General features: G+C 37.0%; 1 long non-coding RNA gene across 1 annotated transcript in view; it reads left to right on the top strand.

Moving 5' to 3' along the window:
- LOC144377997 (uncharacterized) overlaps positions 1-20,928 on the top strand; it is a 109,964-nt gene that overhangs the window by 57,968 nt on the left and 31,068 nt on the right. The gene's annotated exons all lie outside the window — the stretch shown is intronic.

The following is a 20,928-nucleotide window of genomic DNA, read 5'->3' as shown; positions in this document are numbered from 1 at the left end:
CTTTTCCATGTTGTTTGTCTTTGCATCTAATAGTGTGAGTGTCAGATAGTAGAGTTTCAACACTGTGGACTTTCAGTGTCCCTGAAGGTTTCCAACATTTCACTGTTTACAGGGAGACAAATAATAACAATAACAAATGCAAACAATATACAGAATTAAACTAAATACTTCCTGTTATGATATCTGCAATGTTAATTGTCATAATAAACAGAAATGATATGATCAGTTATTGCCCACAGTAATAACAGTAAGTTTGCAAAAGGGTTTACAATTTTGAATGGTGGTCAGGGAGAGAGCAGACATGATGAAGGGTGTGATTATTTTAAGGGAAGATGAAAGAACATTGAAGTAAAAATTTAAAGAAAGAGTGAAAGAGAGAACAATGGAAATTGGCTGTTAGCAGAAGAAAGAGAATCAAGAGAAACACACAAGTGAGAGAAAAATATATAAAGTAAAAGTTTTAAAAATTAAAAATAAAAGAATTCAAAACAGGGTTGGGGTTATGGTTCAGTGGGCAGAGTGCTTGCCTTGCACATGTGAGGCACTGGGTTCAATTCTCACCACATACAGATAAACAAAATAAAGTTGTTGTGTCCATGTATAACTAAAAAAAAAAATAAAAAAGATTTCAAAACAGAACTGAAATATACAGATCAAATATCCTGGTCCTCAAAAAACTGATCTGTAAAAAATAACTGGCTTCAAAAATGTTAGAAATGAGAAAAAATATGAATATGTATAAGTGTGCATAAACCATTCAGGTTACAATTAAACAGAGAAAAGAAAAAAGAAAAAAAATGAAATAAAAATATCTTGATGAAAAGTTAAATAATTGTTTCTGTTAGAGTTCAAATGATTCTCAGCTTCTCTTCTCAGCAAGTGTTAGGTAGGGCACTCTGGAGTGTGAAGCCTGCTTCACCCTCAGGGTGGGGTTGCTGGAGTGTAAGAGGAAATCCTATAGAATGGTACTCCTGGAGACAAGATTTAGGCTTAGATAGTTGCTGAGTTTCTCGTTGAATGACGATTGGTTTGAAGATTTTAAATCAGTGCACCTACAGGGCCCAGCAGTTGGTAGTCCACACCCGGAGACTAGACCCCAAGAATCTCCCCTAGGTTCCACTTGTGAGGTAGAGGAGCCAATCTCAGTCCCCTCTTTCACATGAGAACCCCACTTTTCCTGGTCTCTTGGGTTCAGTCTCCATACTCAATTTCTCCTATCCTCTCCCTTTTGAATTCTTGGCCAGATATTTCTCTCCCAGCCAGTCTTGCAAGCAGCAGGATTGCAGGGAGAGGGGAGAAGTTGAGTGGGTTTCCACAACTAGTATTCCCCTGTGTAAATCGTGCTCCATGTTTGATTTTTCTCTTGGTCACTTAGGCACACTCTATGTTTTGCAATGTGGGTTTGCCAGGAATTAGCTCCCACGGCTGCTGGCCCCATGCCACAGTTGCATAACTGTCCTTCCTCTTTCCTCTGCAGGCAACCAGGAGAGATGCCGTTTCCTTCCTGTACAAAGATACCATGCAGCATGCCTTAAAGTTTAATAAGCAATGTCTTTGATCTCTGATATCCCTGTACCTAGACACACTGCAGGCCTCCCAAAAATGCGGGTTCCTTTAATTCCCTTATCCCTTCACTTTGCTCGCAGAGGGACCACTCTGGCTGGTGCCTACAGCTATGGCAGTGGCAGTGGTGTCAGGGATCTCTTTCTTATTTTATTATACTTAACCTCCTAAGTCCCTGATCTGCTTTTAAATGTCCAGTATTAAATCCCAGTAAAGTCTTCCCCTGCCTTTTTTTCCTACCACCTTGCTGAGAAGCTGTCTATCTGCTTTCTTGATTTCATGCCATGGAGCAGCCAGAAAAACAAACTTCTCTAGTTTGCCATCTTGAAAAACTCCCTTTTCTGGTCTAGAGTTGTGGCTCAGTGGTAGAGCGCTTGCCTAGCACATGTGAGGCACTGGGTTCAATCCTTCACAACACATAAAAATAAACAAATAAAATAAAAGCATTTTGTCCATCTATAACAACCAAAAAAAAAAACCTCCCTTTTTAAAGATTTTATATAATGGAATAATACAACAGGTAATCTTTTTTGGCCTGGCTTCTTTAACTCAACATACTTATTTTAAGATTCATTCATGTTGTCCTATAGAAATGTAGTTCAAGTTTTGGAGGATCAAGATCATGGTACTGGCATCAGGTCAGTTCTGATAAAGGTTATCTTGTTGGCAGAGTCCTGAGGAGACATGTAGTATCACATGGCAAGAGACACAGAATGCACACGTTTACCTGTGTCTGGTTTCTGTTCCAGGCTTTAATCATGTGCACTCCACCCTAATGACATTTTTTTAAATGCCCCAACTCTAAACAGCATAGTCAGATTATTTCCACCCTCTTAATACTATTAAACATATGAGTTTTGGGATTAAATTTCTGTGTAATTTCAGGGGAATAAACTATATTAAAATCATAAGTGATGTCTAGTTTTTAACTATTATAAATATAGTTGTCATGAATGTTTGTGTATAAGTCTTTGCATGGACATGTGCTTTCTTTTCTTTTTAACAAGTACCTGGGAGTGCAGTGTATGATAGATGTACGCTTAACTTATTAAGAAACTGCCAATCTGGGAGTGTAGTTAAGTGTGAAGTACTTTGTTGCATGCACAAGGCCCTGGGTTCAATCCCCAGCATGGGGGAAAACATTGCCAAACTATACTGAAAAGTAGCAGTATCATTTTATATCCCCATCATCAATATATGAGATTGTTTTGAATCCCAATAAAATGGGGTCTGATTTTATTCTACTTTTTGGAATTTATATAGGTTTTCTTTATGGCCTAACAAAAGATTGATTTTTTGTAAATGTTGAATTGGTACTTGAAAAGAAAGTGTTCACTATGCTCAGGATATAGAATTCAACCTTATTGATTATGTAATTCAGAGCCTTCATAAACCTACTTATTTTTTGTCTATTGTAGCTGTCATGTGCTGAAAGAAATGAAATATAGTCTTATTGCTATTATGTTTTTGCCAATTTCTTATTAGTTCCGCAGTTTTGTCTTATGAATTTTATTTGTTTCAAAAGATTCATGACTGCTAAACTTCATTGTCGATTCATTGTAAAGCTTCTCTCTGGTTTGAATTACATTTTAAATTTAATTTAGCCTCACCCAATTTTAATATTATTCTTTCTGCTAAATTTTTAAAGCTTTTGATTATGTAAAATTTCAAATATTTGCAGAAGCATGAACAAATGTACAATGCATACACATTATATCTGTTATTCAGTTTCAATGATTACCAACTAGTGGCAAATCCTGTTTGTACTGTGTATTTCCTGTATATCTAGATTACTTTGAAGCAAATCCCTCATATAGTTTCATCTATAAATATTTCAATATGCATCTTCAAAAGATAAAGATATTTAAAAATAAATACAATACCACTATCATCCTTAAAATTGATAATAATTCCCTAATATCACCCAGAATCATACTCAGATGATTCACTGGGCTCAATCCTTCACACCACATAAAAATAAACAAATAAAATAAAGGCATTTTGTCCGTCTATAACAACAACAACAAAAAACCCCCTCCCTTTTTAAAGATTTTATATAATGGAATAATACAACAGGTAATCTTTTTTTTGGCCTGGCTTCTTTCACTCAACATACTTATTTGAAGATTCATTCATGTTGTCCTATATATATGTAGTTCAAGTTAAAAGTACATATACATAGGACAACATGAATGAGGAGATTAAATTAACATGATTGTTCCATAAGATTTTTATGAACTATTCATTCAAATCATGAGTCAGATAAAGTTCATACATAGCAATTGTCTCTTAAATTATAGGTTTTATGTTCCATTTCTTTCTTTTATTTGCAATGTACTTGTCAAAGAGACAGATTATTTCTTTAGTTTTCCAGAGTCTTGATTTTGAAGAGTTTATCTCCATAGTGTTCTTTAAAGAGTTTCCCAGTCCCTAGTATCTCCTATAAATTGGTAGACCTGATCAGATTTGGGTTCAATATTTTGGCAAGAATACTTCATGAGTGGTTCTATGTACTTCCATCAGTCAGCATAAAATGTCTACTTATCTAATTTTTAATGTTCAATAACATCTCATTTTAATTGATCCATTAATTCATTATGAGTTATAAAATGGCACATAATTATATCTTATAACTTCTTCTTCATTTATAAACTGGAATACTTCTGTAAGAAAAAAAATCCCCTTCTAATCAAATATTTGGTTTCCATAAGATACATCTTATATAGGAGAGCCAGAATACATTGTTGATTTTTTCATTTACTTAAACTTCCACAATAATGAGTTGATTCTCTAGTAATTTAACAGATAATCCATTTATTTATTCCTTTTATTTTTACTTTTTGTAGTATTTTATGAATGGATTTAACATTTTTGAAGTTTTTAAGTCCATTGAAATTATCATTTTTGTTAATATTCAGTTGTCTCATCTTTTGGCTTTTGGGTACTCTTATTACATGTTCTTTTGACATGATAATCATAATAGTCTTCGGGTATGATTTTTGCTTCCTGGTACAAGATATTTGAGATATACCTTTTAAATTTCCAAAGCCAGGCCATAAAATATAGAAGAGGGAGCTTCTTCTTCAAATGTACAGTTCATTTGGAATTATCCAGTCAGAGAAAAAAAAAAGAATAAAAAATGAAAGGAAATCAAGAAAGCCTGCAGGATTTATGGTTCATGCAACCATACCTATTGTAAGAGTCCTAGGAGAAAAGGAAGGTAGGGGAGGAAGAGGAGAGAAAATCTTATTTAAAGAAATAATAACTCTTCAAATCTGGGGAGGAGAATACATATCAAAATCATAGAAGCCCAAGGGCCCAGACAGGTTGAATACAAAAGGTCTACACCTCTTCATACTATATCAGCACATTATAATTAACTGTGAAAGACAAAGATTCTCTTTAAATAATTTTAGAAGAAGCACAAGAAACGCGTCTTGTCATACCCAAGGGAACCCCATAACACTATTAGTGAATTTCCCAACAGAAACTTTATTATAGGTCAGGAGAGAGTGGGATGATATGTTCAAAGTACTGGAAGAGAAGTACTGCCAAATAAGAATACAAAGAATAAGATGCAAAGCTATCTTTTAAAAATAAAGGAAAGAAAATTGAGTTTATCATCAATTATAGACCTTCCTTACAATAAGTACTTAAGGGAGGTTTTCAAATGGAACACAAAGTCTGTTAAATATCAACATGAAAGTATAAATCTCACTAGTAAAGAGAAAGTATATTTGTCTATCATATAACATTGTAATGGTGGTGCATGAATTACTATTAATACTAATGTAAAAGTTAAAAGACAAAAGTATTAACTATACCAACTATAACCACACAAATTGGTAATGGATTAATAATGTAAAAAGAAGTAAACTATAACTTCAGAAAGACAAATCATGTGTAGACTGGCAAACATATAGAATTTCTATATGTAATTGACCTTAAGTGGTTATCAAATTAAAATATATAGTAACAATTGCAAGCCTCATAGTACCACAAAAGAAAAACTTATAGTAGTTATACAAAAGAGAAAGATAAATGAATCATATCAAACTATTATTTTAAAAAGTCATCCACTAATGAAGGAAAACAGCAAGAGATGAAGGGAGAACAAAATAAATGAAAACAGATAATGAACAAAATGGTAATAGTAGGTGCTCACCTATTATGTTAGTCAGCTTTTCATTGCTGTGACCAAAGCACCCAACAAGAACAACATAGAGGAGAAAAAATTCGTGGTTTCAGAGGTTCAGTTCATCGTCAGCTCATTCTACTATACTGGGTCTATCATGGGGAAAGGGCACAGCAGAGGAAACCAACTCAACTTATGGAGGCCAGGAAGCAAAGAGAGAGGGTGGGAATGGGCTTCAGGGAAGATGTACCTTCCAAGGAACACCCTCAGTAACCCACCTCCTCTAGCCATATGCCACCTGTCTATAGTTACTACCCAGGTAGTCTGTTCAAACTAGGATGGACTGATTTGACTACACATCTTGTATCTAATATTTTCGCCTCCTGCATAGATACAGGAGCTTTTGGGGGACATCTCTTCTCCAAACCATAATGTCTATCAACAAGCACTTTAATTGTAAATGAATTAAATTCTCCAATAAATGAGAAGAAAGAGGCTGAATGGATAAAAGAAATGAGATCCAGTGCTATGCTGTCCACAAGAGTCTCACTTTAGATATAAGAACACACACAGACTGAGGTAAAGGGATGGAAAAATATATTCCACACAAATGAAAACCAAAAGAAAACAGGGGTTGCTATACTTATATCAGAAAAAATGGACTTAGAGAAAATCAATAGAGACAAAGAAGGTCATTATATAATGATAAAATTGTCAATTCAACAGAAGGATATTACAATTACAAATTGTTATACCCAACATCAGAACCTTTACATACATAATCAAATATTGGCAGATCTGAAGGGGAAATTTGACAACAATAAAATAGTAGTAGTGGACTTGAACCCCCACTTTCAATAATGATTAGAACGTCCAGGCAGAAAGTCAATAAGAAATAGTTGCTTTGAACAACACTAGGCCAAATGGATCTAAGAGATTATATGCAACATTCCACCCAACAGCATCAGAGTGGACTCTCTGTGCATATGGAATGTTCCAGGTCAGATCACATTTTAGGCTGTTAAAAAAAAAAGTTTAAGAAGACTGAAATTTTATCAACTATCTGCTCAAACCACAGTGCAATGTAACTAGAAATAACAGAAAAAGAGGAAAACTCACGAAAAACATTTAAACTAAACAACAGTCTCAAATAGGAGGAAATAAAAAAGAATTTTAAAAATTTTTAGACAAATAAAAATAAAACTTATTAACTTACCAAAACTTAAAAGTTGCAAAAAAAAAGCAGCCCTAGGAGGGAAGTTTATGACATTAACTGCCTATGTTGAAAAAAAAAAACAAACGGGGCTGGGGTTGTGGCTCAGTGGTAGAGTGCTTGCCTAGTATGCGTGAGGCTCTGGGTTTGTTCCCTAGCACCACATTAAAAATAAATAAATAAACAAAATATAGGTATTGTGACCATCTACCACTAAAAAAAAAAAATACAAGAAAAAGATTACAATTAAACAATTTAACTTCACAACTTAAGGAACTAGAAAAAGAACAAACTAAACCCAAAGTTAGCAGGAGGAAGGAAATAATAAAGAGCAGAAATACATGAAATAGAAAGTAGAAAAACAATATTAAAAAATCAGTGAAACAGGTGGAATTAGTGAACAATATGCTAAGTGAGATAAGTCAAGTACAGAAGACAGATATTGCATAGTTTTACTTACATGTGGAAATCCAAAACAACTGGTTAACTCATAAAACAGAAGGTAAAATGGTGGTTACAGAGGCAAGGGGGTGGGTTGAAAGGATACAAAATATTAGGATGAAATAATTTTTTTATATGTATTGCACACTATAGTAATATAGTTAAAGTGTACTGTAAATTTCAAAATGGTTAAAGGTAGATTTTGAATGTTCTCACTATAAAAATGATCAGTATTTAAGGTTAAGAATATGTTAGTTTGATTTGATCATTCCACAATGTATTAATAAATAATGTCATTTTCTACCTCAATATATGTGTGTGTATATACTCACAATGATATGTAATCAATTTGCAATAATATAGAGTTGACAATGGCTACTTCTGGAGAATAAGAATAGGGTGGGGAGGCAGTAGGGGTCAGAGACTTTTTAATAATCATAAAAGCTTTTTAGTACTATTTGACTTTAAGAATTATGTACATCCACTACTTCCATAAAGATGAAAAATAGATGATTAAACAAATCCTTTTTGCTTTTAGCAAAGTAAAGGAAAATGATGGAAGGATGTTGGGAGGATGATAGCATTATAATGGGATCTTTTTCTAGTTTTGTCTTATTCTGTTTCTGTCAAGGTTCCCCTGGTCCCACTTTCAACAAGTTTTATTACTTTGCATTCAGAAAAAAAAGTCACTATTTAGGTGAAGTCAATACCTTATTATATCTTCAGGTACTTACTCTGGTGCCTTAGATCTTAGCTCAGAGAAGCTCCTTTTTTCTTTAACAAAAACCATATTGCCCCCCCCCCCTTCTTTTTTAAGTATCGTGGAACAGCTCCTTGCCTTCTTCCTTCAGGAAGCTACACAGTCCTGTCAGTGGCTGGCAGAGTGCTTTCTCACTTGAGAAGCTCTAGAAGAGCCAAGTGGAGTTGCAGCTGTGGGCGATGGAAATGGAGCTGAGGAAGGACACCTGGCTAGGCTGAATGCACTGGGGCCAATTGGCCAAGGAAGACTGCTGCCAGAAACTCAAGCGAGAATCCATGACTGGTCTTGTCGTGAGAAAATAGATGTCTCCGGTGAAGGGTTTGAGTTTTCAGAGGAGGGGAGGAACTCAATGGAGGACCAGAGTGGTTCTTGGCTTGTATGATGGAAAAGCATAGACAGAGGTTTATTTAGGAAGGTAAATTCACATGTAAGGGAGAATATGGGCTGTCTCAAGAATGAGAAGCAGCCCTGACTTGGGCTGAGGGTCCAATATTTCAGAAGGGCTGAATCAAGGGCCAGACTGGAGGTGGATCCAGGGTGGAGCCACACAATTTCTTGCCAGTTTTCCCATGCTTGCGTATTTCCCTCATTTTACAATGGTGTGAGCCAAGGTTTACAACTGTGTTTTCTGAATCTCAACGGTTTGATCCTTCATTCAATAGCTTGAGGGTGTATAATTCTGTACTTCTCTTTCCTTATCCTAAATCCCTTTCTCAGTCTCATTTACCCAAGTCCAGAAGAGGGAGAGTTGAAGATGATTGAGGAGAGGACAGGAGGGACTGGGGTCTGGAAGTTGGGAGAGCAGATGGCTAAAAGCTCTCTCCTCTTGAGGCCAGAGGTCATATGGGATAGTGGGAGAACACTAGACCTGGGAACTGTCCTGACCCTACAGTTCTGTGCAAGTCTTTGCCTGTAAAATAGAGCTCCTCTTGCAGGGCTGATGCAAAAATTAACTGTGTTAAGTGGTCTGTAAATTTATGGTGCTTTAAAAAAGTACAAATAATTATTAATCAATATAGTTTAATATTAGGAAACTGGTGCTGGCTCAGTTTATCCTTAGATTTTTGTCTGGGATCTTTCAAGTATTTATCATTGTTGGTTTCGTCTCATGACAAAGACATGTAGATTTTTCCCAGCATCTACTGTTGATTCAATGAAAGAATTTCAACAGACTTAATATTAACTTCAACAGAAGTTATTTCTTTAAAAATTCAACACTTTAAATCCCCACTTTTTTTTATAGTAGGAAGAAAATAGATAAGGTCTAGAATGGAATATTAAGAACTAGCAGTATAGAAATAAAGAGATAAAGGCATAAATACCTTCATAGGGGTTTGAACAAAACTTCACAGTGCCTGGCATTTAGTCAGCCATTATGTTAAGCTTAATTATTATTATATTTTTGGGTACTGGGGATTGAACATAGGGATGCTTTACCACTAAGCTACAACCCCACCCCATTCCCCTTTTTTGGAGACAGGGTCTAAGTTGCTGAGGTTAGCCTCAAACTTGATTGTCATACCTCAGCCTCCCAATTCACTAGGATTACAGGCATGTGCTACCATGCCTAGCTCAGGGTTAGATTTTAAATGTGAAATTTTGGGAAATGTTTTTACAATGGAGTGGACCAGTCTTCCTAGCGAGGTTCCTATTAATCAAGCCTTTCTGACCAACTCCAGTGAGGTTATATTTGAACTGGACCAAAATGATTTCTTCATAAAGAAGACAGAATAACCCTGAATTCCACAAGTTACTGAGTTTGTAGTTAGAAAATCAAATTTGAAGGAAGCTATTATCATTACACATACTGAGCATCTGGATGGGATTCAGGGTGGAAAACTTCAATCCTTACCACTCATTTTTGCCAAAAGCAGGCAATGGGGGAAGCAGAACAGAGTGACTTAACACATAGACAGATACACTTAAGGGGCAGAAATCAGAGAAAGCACTGGATGTACAATTTTCAAAGGAAAGGCTCTTTTTTTTTTTACCAGCAGATCACAGAATCAAATATTAAAGTTTAATACACATGATCCCTACCTTTTGATAGTTTAACTTAATGATTTTTTGACTTTATGATGGTGTGAAAGTGTACCCATATGTCATTCCAGTTTTCTCTTTCAGTACAGTATTCGATAAGTCACAAGAGATATCCATCACTTTGTGATAAAATGGACTTTGTGTTAGATGATTCTGCCCATCTATTGGCTGAGTGTTTTTGGTATGTTTAAGGAAGGCTAGACTAAGCTATGATGTTCAGTAGGGTAGGTGCATTAAGTGCATTGTCAACTACATGTTCAATTTTTGATGTTTTTTTCAGGACATCAACCCAGTATGAATTGAGGAATGTTTGAGTGTAAAACCAGAGAGCAAGAAGAATGAAAACAGATTAGATAAGGGGCATCAAAACACAGATAGGAAGTAATTTGTTCTGGTGTTCTATAGCCTAGTAGGGTAACCATAGTCTACAATAAGCTATGGTACATTTCAAAATAGCTAGATGGGCACAAAGGTCCACTCAATAGATAAAAATGATTGTTTGAGAAGATGAAAATGCTAATTACCTTGATTTGATCATCATGTATTGTATACATGTATCAAATTACCCTACTGCACCCCACAAACACACACAAATATTATGTGTCAAAACAAAAACAAAACAAAATCCCAAACCCAATCAGATAGAAGTAGAGTGAACTGTGGTGGCTGGTGGTTATCCATATACCTACTCCTCACATCAGCTTTGGCTGAGCCTCCAGAAGGGTCTTTGAGGCCTCTCTGAGGTTTCCTAGAATACCTCCAAGTACAGACTGAAACCACAATTTTACAGATGGGGAAATGAGGTCCCAACGTCAAGAGATAAATTAGAGAGAGCATATCCTTTCTACCACATCATTCCTCTGCCTGTGGACTGGTTGGAGATTCTGGGTGTCTCTTGATTTAGCTTCTGTTCCAGGAAGGCAAATGCCAAATTTGGGAGTTGTAAAGGGAAGCCCATGTGAGGCCTACCCTGAACCAGTATTCTAGGAAGAGGTGCTCACCTTCTAGAAGCAGGCTTAAGATCACTCAGAAAACAAGTCTTCTTCTCAATCTGCCTTAAAATCGCAGGACAAGGATGGGATCTTGAGGGATTTTCTTTTTTTCTTCTTCTTTTTTTTTATTATTAGTTGTTTAAAACATTACATAGCTCTTGACATATCATATTTCATACATTTGATTCAAGTGGGTTATGAAGGCTCTGGGTTCAATTCCAAGCACCACCACACACACACAAAAAATATGAATGGGCTTTTCTCATGAGGGATTTTTTAAACACATTTCCTACATCAGACAGGATTTGGTAGCATACAATGTCAACTGCAATAACATGAAATTCCAGCAGAGGGCACCATTACTCAACAATTGAAAATGCCCACCAGCATCAGCTTGGAAAACCAAGATGTTTCTTTATAAAACGTTTTTCTTGCCCGCAATATTCCTAGTTCTCTGCAAAGAACATAAGAATAGTCATTCTGACAAATAAAAACTTATCAATCACACAGAAGTCTTCTAGAGTGTAACTTTCAAAGCGTTAGGTGACTACTAGACATTACTTCTTCCACACAGTTTGCCTGTAGGCACTTTTCAACTCTCTTGAAAAATCTGGTTTAATGAATGGCCAGAGCCAACCTCTCAGAAGAAGACATTTTGAGTGAGGGGAAGGTGAGAGGGCCTGGGCTACCTGCTCAGCTGGTGTCCGGGGACTATTGTATACTTTACTTCTAGCCCCACCATTGGCAGAAAGCCAGGAACAGAGTCTCACTTCCCCAGGGGAAATCAAAGTGTTGCTCCCAGAGATTGCAATATCCTTTGTAGATGTCCCATAGTCTAAGGGGTAGGAAGGACAGGTGGAGAGGTTGCCAATGCCATAAATGGGATGAGTGACAGGACCCTTGTTTTTTAAGAATGGTTTAGATTAGTGGTTCTCCAGTGAGGGGGGCATGTTTTATCACCACCCCCAGAGGGAAATGTTTGACAATATGTGAAGACATTTTTTGAAGACACTTGTCACAATTTGGTGTATGCAACTGACATTTAGCAAGTAGAGACTAGGGAAGCAGCCTAACACTCTACAATGTATAGGATAGTCCCCCACAAGACAGATGATCTGATCTAAAATGTCAAATAGTGCTGAGTTTGAGAAATTGTTGTCTAGACTTGGGATCAGTAATTTTCAAAGTGTGGTCCCCAGACGTAATGTGTCAGCATCACCTGGGGACTTATTACAAATGTAAATTCTTGAGCTCTACCTCTGACCCACTAAATCAGGAGCTCTGGGAGCAACCTGTGTTTTATACACCTTCCAGATGATCTAATGCAGGCTCAAGTCTGAGAAACTTGTCTAGGGAATATACCACTTGAGACGGAGTCTAATACTGCTTCAGAAATAACGTGCTTACAGTCACTGCAGGCTTGTTAACATTTAGATTATGATTTAGTTGTAGTTAGAATTTATATTTCTTTTTTTGGTACCAGGGGTTGAACCCATGGTTGCAAAATTATTGAGTCACATCCCCAGCCCTTTTTAAAAATTTTTAAAATTTAGGGCTGGGATGTGGCTCAAGCGGTAGCGCGCTCGCCTGGCATGCGTGCGGCCTGGGTTCGATCCTCAGCACCACATACCAACAAAGATGTTGTGTCCACCGAGAACTAACTAACTAACTAACTAAATAAATATTAAAAAAAAATTTAAAATTTAGAAACTGAGTCTCCCTAAGTTACCTACGGCGGGCCTCGCTAAGTTGTTGAGGATGGCTTTGAATTCATGATCCTCCTTCCTTAGCCTCCCGAGTGGCTGGGATTATAGGCATGTGCGATCACTACTGGCTAGAACTTATATCACACTTTGAGGATATAAAATAATGCTTCCAAATTTGCCTGTATAAAATATACTTGAAGTGCATTTTGAACTTTAGATTCCCAGGCTCCCCTGAGACCCACTAAGTGGGACATCTCCATAGACAGGGCCTAGGGATGTGTATTTTAAATAAATGTCCCAGCGGGCTGGGGATGTGGCTCAAGCGGTATCGCGCTCGCCTGGCATGCGTGCGGCCCCGGGTTCGATCCTCAGCACCACAAACAAACAAAGATGTTGTGTCCGCCGAAAAACTAAAAAATAAATATTAAAAAAATTCTCTCTCTCTTTAAAAAAAGAGTTTGATATTGGTGATATCTTCTACCTGTTTCCTAAACATCAAGATGATCTTGATTTATTAAAAAATAAATAAAATAAATGTCCCAGGAAAATACGATCAATCAGATCTGAAAACATTGACTTCAGAAGGCAGTTTTAATAGTTATTGATCAATGACATCATCCCAGGATTACCCCTGTCTAAACTAAAAGTTCTCAAGGTTGAAGACAGTTACCTGGGAAACTTTGAACCCCTCTCCCCCTGCCCAGGCCATAAGGCAGAGAGAGATTACATCTGAACCTCTGAGGGTAGGATCTAGCAAATAGCACTTTGAAAAGCTGCCCAGATGATTTCAATGTGCAGCCATGCTTAGGAATCAGTGACCTTAGAAAACAGTCTGGCAGTTCCTCAAAAATCAAACATAAAGTTACCATATTACCCACCAATTCCACTCTAAGCATTTACCCAGAGGACTGAAAACTTGTTCATACAAAAACTTGTTTACAAATGTTCATAGCAGTGCTATTCATATAGCCACAAAGTGGAAACCAAACAATGTCCATTGGCTGATAAACAGATAAACAAGTTAAGATGGAATATTATTTAGTGATAAGAAGGAATGATATGTTACAACATGGATGAACCTTGAACAAATTATGCTAAGCAAAAGAGGCCAGATGCAAAAAGATCACATTTGTATGAATTTATTTATATGAAATATCAATAATAAGCAAAACCATAAAAGCAGAAAGTAGATTAACAGTTGCTAGAAGTGGTGTGTATGTGTCAGGTGGGGGGATGTACAGTGATTGCTTAATGGCTACTGGGTTTTATTTTGGGATGATAAAATGTTTTAGGACTAGAGGTGGAAGAATATTGTGCATGTACTAAATGCCACTGGATGTACAATTTAAAATGATTAAAATGGCAAATTAAGCAACTTTCATATCAAAGACAAAATCAAAACAATGAAAGAAGTGGTTTATGAACTTTCCTAATAGAGGTAGATTTTAAGAAATCAGGAAAAATCTAGATATATTAGCTCAGCCGGGAAAAGATAATCTAAAATAGACAATATGCCGTATCTATGCTCCCATGGTCGTGGACTCTTGTTAGGGTATGGAGTAAATAATTCTTTTGGAGTTTGATTGGAATACATATCAAATCCTATGATTAAGAGCAAATAATCTAGTTTTCATTTGTCAGTTGAAATTTTGTTGATTTGTCTCCATAATGTGAAAGGTTAATTGTTTTATATGTTCAGAGGTTGATGGAGAAAGTTATTGTTGAGACCAGTTTTCTTCAAGTGTGGGGTGAAGTCTCAGGTTATTTAAACTGAATATAAACAGGAGAACCACCTCACAAAGCTGCAAGTTTAGGGACTTGTAGGCATTTGACAAGTCACATTTAGGTAGCTAGTCATCTGGAGAAGGAGGCTGCAGTGCCTGACCTTGAGGTAGAAAGGTCATATGGAGGTCATAACCCCATATCCTCAGTCATTTGCAAATGAACCTAGTAGGCAGGGAAAATTAGGATTTTCTTCTGGAAATTCAGCTTGTTATTTATTTATTTATTTATTTATTTATTTATTTATTTAATATCTGCCCCCACTTACTGGACTTTAAATTTTACAAGGGCGGAGAACATTTCTATTATATTTACCACCATATATTCAGTAGTACTCAGCACATAGTAGGTGGGTTCTCAATACATCTCTGTTGATTGACAGCTGAAGGCCCTAGGTCAGGCCCTGGTAAGTATTAAATGCTGACAGCAGGACTGCCAAACAGGTGGTAGGGTGGGTTAGGGCAAGCCTGAGCAAACCTTAAGAACACAGTTCTATGAGTACAGAGAGTGGGTTTAGCCCGTGACCAATGAACAGTGCCGGCTTCATGAATGAAGGTTCGAAATGTGAGAAACCTCTAGGGAGTTTGGAATTAAAGAGACAAGACTCTAATTACCTTTAAACCAGCTTCAGGACAGCTCCTCCTAGCTCCAGCCTCCAGCCACCTATTGTGGTAGCGAGGTTTACTGAAGAGGCTAGTGAGAGAGAGAGAACACGCCAGGGAGTGGGCTTTTATTGGGGAACAAAAAATTCTGGGGAAAACCCCATCCAATGAAAATTAAGGGGGGCAATGTCCCAAGGTCAAGGGCGACGATTGGGTGTTCGGGGTAGTGGTCAGACACGCCTCCGCACGGATAAGCCCTCAGACCTGAGAAGGGTGGGGAAAGCTCTGGACACAAGATGTGCCTAAGTGTCTCTCACCCAGCCAGGGAGATAACTCAAATCACGTGAGAGATGGCCTCCCACAAGTGGGCTTGCTCAAACCTGAGGATGAAAGAGTACAAGTCAAAAGAGGCTTCCTGAAAGCAATGGATCCTGAGTTGAATCTCGGAGGACCAAGGGTTAGTGAGCCAGAGACTGGAAAGGCAGTTCCTGCAATGTGCAGGGCCATAGAGGTTGCCCAGCCCTGGGACTATGGGGCAACTGTAGGGGTCAGCCTGGTGAGATCAGGTGGACACATGAATGATAGGCCTGGCCTTGTTAGGATTCTACCCTGATGGGAGCAGGAAGCAACTAGAGGAAGGAAGACATAGATCTATGCTATTGTAGAACTCACTAGGGCTTCTATTTGAAGGTTGTGTCTGAGTACAAATTAAAGTAGCAGTCTGCTGAAATAATCTTGGAGAAAGAATAGAAGGGAGGATAGGACTCTTTTGTTGAACTAACAGTGATTATGTACATGAAGAAGAGGGGAAATATTGTGTTTGTGGTAGATAGAAAATTGTCGAGATTTGGAGACTGCTGACTATTGAAAGTGACATAAAAGAAATCTAAAGGTAGAAATGCTGCTGCTGCTGCTGCATCTCACCTAATACCTATTAAGTGCTTGTGTACCAATCTGCTAATTTCTTCCCATGTCATTGTCACTTGATTGCCAGCTCTGTCTCAATACAACTCACTGAGGTAGAGACTATTTTTATCCTCATATGTGTGTGTGTGTGTGTGTGTGTGTGTGTGTGTGTATATATATATATATATATATACTGTGACCCAGAGTTTATGGAGTAGTCAAGCCTTGACCTAGGGCAATTTGACTTGGAAAGTTGCACTCTTAACTGTATCATGTATTGCCCTCAAGTTCAGTTTGTGTTGGCCAGGTGGGTGATGGCACCTCTCCCCCAGTCTGAGGATATAGGAGGAAAATGGTTGATGGAGGGGAAATTGAGTTTAGGACGAGTTGAGCTAGAGACACAGTGGATTATTCTGTGATAACCAGTGGGTATTTATTTGATATTCAAGAGAGCAGCTTCTTGGGCTGAGGATGGAGCTCAGTGGTAGAATATTTGCCTAGCATGTATAAGACCCTGGGTTTAATCCCTAGCAACATACAGTTTTTTTTTCTTTTTAAGAAGACAACTTGGAGAGACATTGGCCTACAGACAGTAGTGGAAGTCATGGGGATGAATAAAACAATGTAGGAGAGAGCATGAGAGTAAGGAGAGAAAAAAGTTAATAGGACCAGAAGACAGCAAAGAACCAAACACGTCCTTTGGCAATGGACATCAGGAAGTGAAAGTGGAGCCCTTAGTAGCATAAAGGAAGAAACTTGGGAGGTGACTAGGGGAGAGGCAAAAAAATCTACTATTCTAAGAACTTGGCAATACTAGTAGTAGGAGAGAATACCAAGAGAAAGGGACCAGGAGTACAGAAAGCCTTTTCTTTTCATCATTAAGATGAAAGAGATAGCAATGTTAGTTAAAGGTTAAAGAAATGGAGTTGGGTGTGGCATATCAGTGTTAACTTTGGATGTTTTGTGTTTTATATTTATGTTGCAGTGTTCAAAATGCAAATATAACATTTAATATTTGTCATGCTTTTACAAAAGTGAATCCTAAATTACTAAGCTTTGTCTATATGTACTCATACTTTTGGAATTACTTGTTGTATATTAAAAATTCCCTTAAAAACCCAATTCTATTTTGCAGTTTCATCAGAAACAAATATCCTTTAATAGAGTCCCCAAATCTACACTCTTTGTCCTTTTTATTTTTTAATTTGAGTAATCATGTACTTATCCTTGGATTGCTGTTCTGTCAATACAATACAGATACATTCACTTGTCATCAAAGTGTTGGAAAAGTATTTTAATTGGATGTGTAAAGAAAGCATGCACTACATTGTTAGAGGTGGTTTAGTGTAATTGACTACTGACATGATAGCATGAGAATGCTTGGTATCTTACATGACATTAACAAAACATGACTTTTTTATTTTCTACCCTTCTAGACTGAGCATCAGAAATAAAACAGTACCTGTGTGCTTGTATGTAAAACCAAAATTGCAACTGTGAAAAAAAGATATCATTTCTTCTATGAAAATATCAAAATCATTTTAACAGTATTTTTCCAAATAAGATGGAGAGCCTCATGAACAGTCATTCTGGCAATTTATATGTAGTTTAAGTGGAAATAAGCAAAGAATAATTCTTTTGGGTTTTTAATGTTATTTAGGGTTATTTATGCTCAGCTTTGGAAAGAACAAAGATTTGTATCTCTATACATGTAGCAAGATTTAAATACCTGTTTTGATACTAATTTTGAGAGTCATAACTTCTTTTGATATGTTGGTAGAAATTAAAAATGAGCATAGGCTAAAGCATTAAGATATACTTAATTTTGTCATAATAGCATTTATAAAGTATATCTTTCACATTATATTAAAGGTTCTTGTTTGAAATTTTCAAAAAAAAAGAAATGGAGTTAGTAGAAAGGATATTTAATAATGAGTGGGAAAATTAGTACAACCACTTTAGAAAGCAGCATGGAGATTATTCAAAAGACTAGGAATGGAACTACCACGTGACCCAGCTATTCCATTCTGGTATTTATCCAAAAGATGTAAAATCAACATACTGTGGTGATATATGCACATAGATGTTCATAGTGGGCAATTCACAATAGCCTCATTATGGAACCAGCTCAGGTGTCCATCAACAGGTGAATGGATAAATAAAATGTAATATATATATATGTGTGTGTGTGTGTGTATACAAACACACATACATAATGGAGTTTCACTTAGTCATAAAAAAGAAACTATGTCATTTGTGGGTAGATGGAAATGGGGAACATTATGCTAAGTGAAATAAGCCAGACTCAGAAAGTCAAGGATCAAATGTTTTCTCTCATACGTGGAAGCCTGAGAAAGAGAGATAAAGATATACACACACATATTTGAGGAGAGAGACAGAGGGAGAGAAAATCTTTAGTCTAACACTAAAATAGGTGGGGGAATCTCACAAAAACAGAAAAACAATAGAATAGAGGAAAGGAATCTAGAGGGAGGGAGGAGGAGAGAGTATAGGGAATAAAATCTACCACATTATGCTGTGTTTATACCACAATGAATCTTGTGTGTGTGTATGTGTATATAATTATAATGTACAAATTAATATAACAGCAATAAAAGGGAGAAGAATAGAGTAAGTGAATCATTAGAAGATGGGAAGGAAAAGGTGGGAGAAAGGGAAAGTACAAGGGAATAAGATTAATCAAATTATGTTATGTGCATGTACAAATATGGTATACTGAATACCACTATTATGTAGAATTATAATGTACCAATAAAAAAATAACAAGTGGGAGAGAAGTGATGGAGTGACATACCTAGAGGGTAAGGGTATCAGCTTTCAGAAAGAATAGGAATGTTTTGATTCCAGAGAAAAATATAGGTTTGAATCCATTTCAAACAGTACACAAGGGCTTTAGAAAGGTAATATTTGGCTAACAGCTCCAGGCACCATGTTCTGATATCTATTGCTGTGCTTTCACTAAGGCACCCTTCCTATGGGTTGCCCGAAGTCAATGACTGAGCATGGCAGGTATATAATTTCCAAAGAGCCCACTTCTAGGAGATACAGGACCGACTCAAGGATCTCCTAGTGGCCTTGCTGAACCTTCTGTAGATTGCATAGTGATCTTGGCACTTTCACTCAACCTTCCTCCCCTCTTCCCTTAACTGGGAGGTCAGAACTGCATTGTGTCTGTTTGGCTCACTATGGCTTTTTCTAGTTTGTATCAAAGGAATTTTTCTTAAAATCTTTGTACATTTAGTCTGCTTCATAGAGAATCCAGACTGACATAGCCACTCATAGGCACAAAATGGATATAACTCTAAAGGTTGAGCCAAGGAAATATGGATCCCTCAATAACAGATGTTGACTACAGGGAGACTATAATGGGTCTGAGTGTGAGAGTAAAATGGGCAGTGCAGGATCCTGTTCACTTTATCACAGATGTTTGCACTGGGATCCAACACAGGCACAAAGTGGACTTTCAGGAGGTCTAGGCAGATATGGCCACATGAAGATGGGTGTGAATATAGATAGACACAGTGGTAAGGGGATGACAGGCAATGAGGGAGAAGCCAAAGATGTTCCCACAGAATTATCTAAGAGTAGGAAGTGAAAGTCAGCTACTGAGAATATGGCCAGCGGAGTGGTATCTTGTAAAGTGAAGGAAAATTGACTGAAGGGGAAAGGACAAAATGAGTTTAGGACAAGCTGAACTGGAGACTGGATTATTCTGTTATCCAAAGGCCATTCATTTACTATTTAAGATAGGGTTTCCTCCAGTTTTGGAAAAATTACTATGGGAAAATGAAGACAAAACTGATAATGGATGTAATGAAGGGAAGCAAGTGGGAAAGAGGTTGGAGTAGGAGGATGGGAAAATACCGAAGGGCCTTTTATAGAACCTGGGATGATCTTTGGATTTTATATTAACTGGTAAGGGAAGTAACTGGAAGTTTTTGAGCTGGGATACCACAAGATCTGACCTATATCTGAGAAAGGCCATTTTGGTCACTGTAATATGTAAGAACAGAAAAGTTTAGAGGCTTCTGCAGTCGTGCAGAAAAGAGATGATATGGCTTTGAGTAGAGTGGGACTAGTACTGATGCTGGTACATGAGTAAATTTTCCTCTAATGACTTCTTTTCTGCCAGTAAAATATGAAATAAGGGCATCAACATAGAGGGAGGCTGAATGCATAGATGAGGTTGTGCTTTTATCTATGCAATGGACACTGGCCCATTGTTATTCACTGCTTATCAGAAGTTAGAATTTACCAGAAAAGCCAACAGTCTGGAAACTAGGAATATGCAGTTCTTAATTGTACCATATGACTGACATGTAACTATAGTTAAGAGAATGGTCAGATACTTATTAAGCCAGTTTAACTGGGACACTGGACCTACAGCAGTAAGGGGAAAAAGGTAAAAAAATTAAAAGTTATAAAAATTAAAGTTTAAAACTGCATATTTAATGAAAAGCTTAAATCTATGCACAGTTTCATAGAGAATCCAGACTCACATAGCCACTCATAGGCACAAATGGATAAAACTCTAAAGGTTGATCCCACTATACATATTCTTTTAAATCACTTTATGTACTTTCCTTGGTAAAAGATCAGTACTCAGCTTATCTTCTCAATGAAGTATTTACTTTATTTCTTTTTGAAGCCATTAATTGCCTCAATTTCTATTTTGCAGTAGTTACTGACATGTATTCCTTGTTTACAGACTGTCCCTGATTTTTTAGTTCTGTAAAATTCAGTGTGTGTGTGTGTGTGTGTGTGTGT

This window comes from Ictidomys tridecemlineatus, chromosome 5 (assembly GCF_052094955.1).
Source record: "Ictidomys tridecemlineatus isolate mIctTri1 chromosome 5, mIctTri1.hap1, whole genome shotgun sequence".
Classification (NCBI taxonomy): Eukaryota; Metazoa; Chordata; class Mammalia; order Rodentia; family Sciuridae; genus Ictidomys; species Ictidomys tridecemlineatus.
This window is presented reverse-complemented; position numbering and strand designations above follow the sequence as displayed.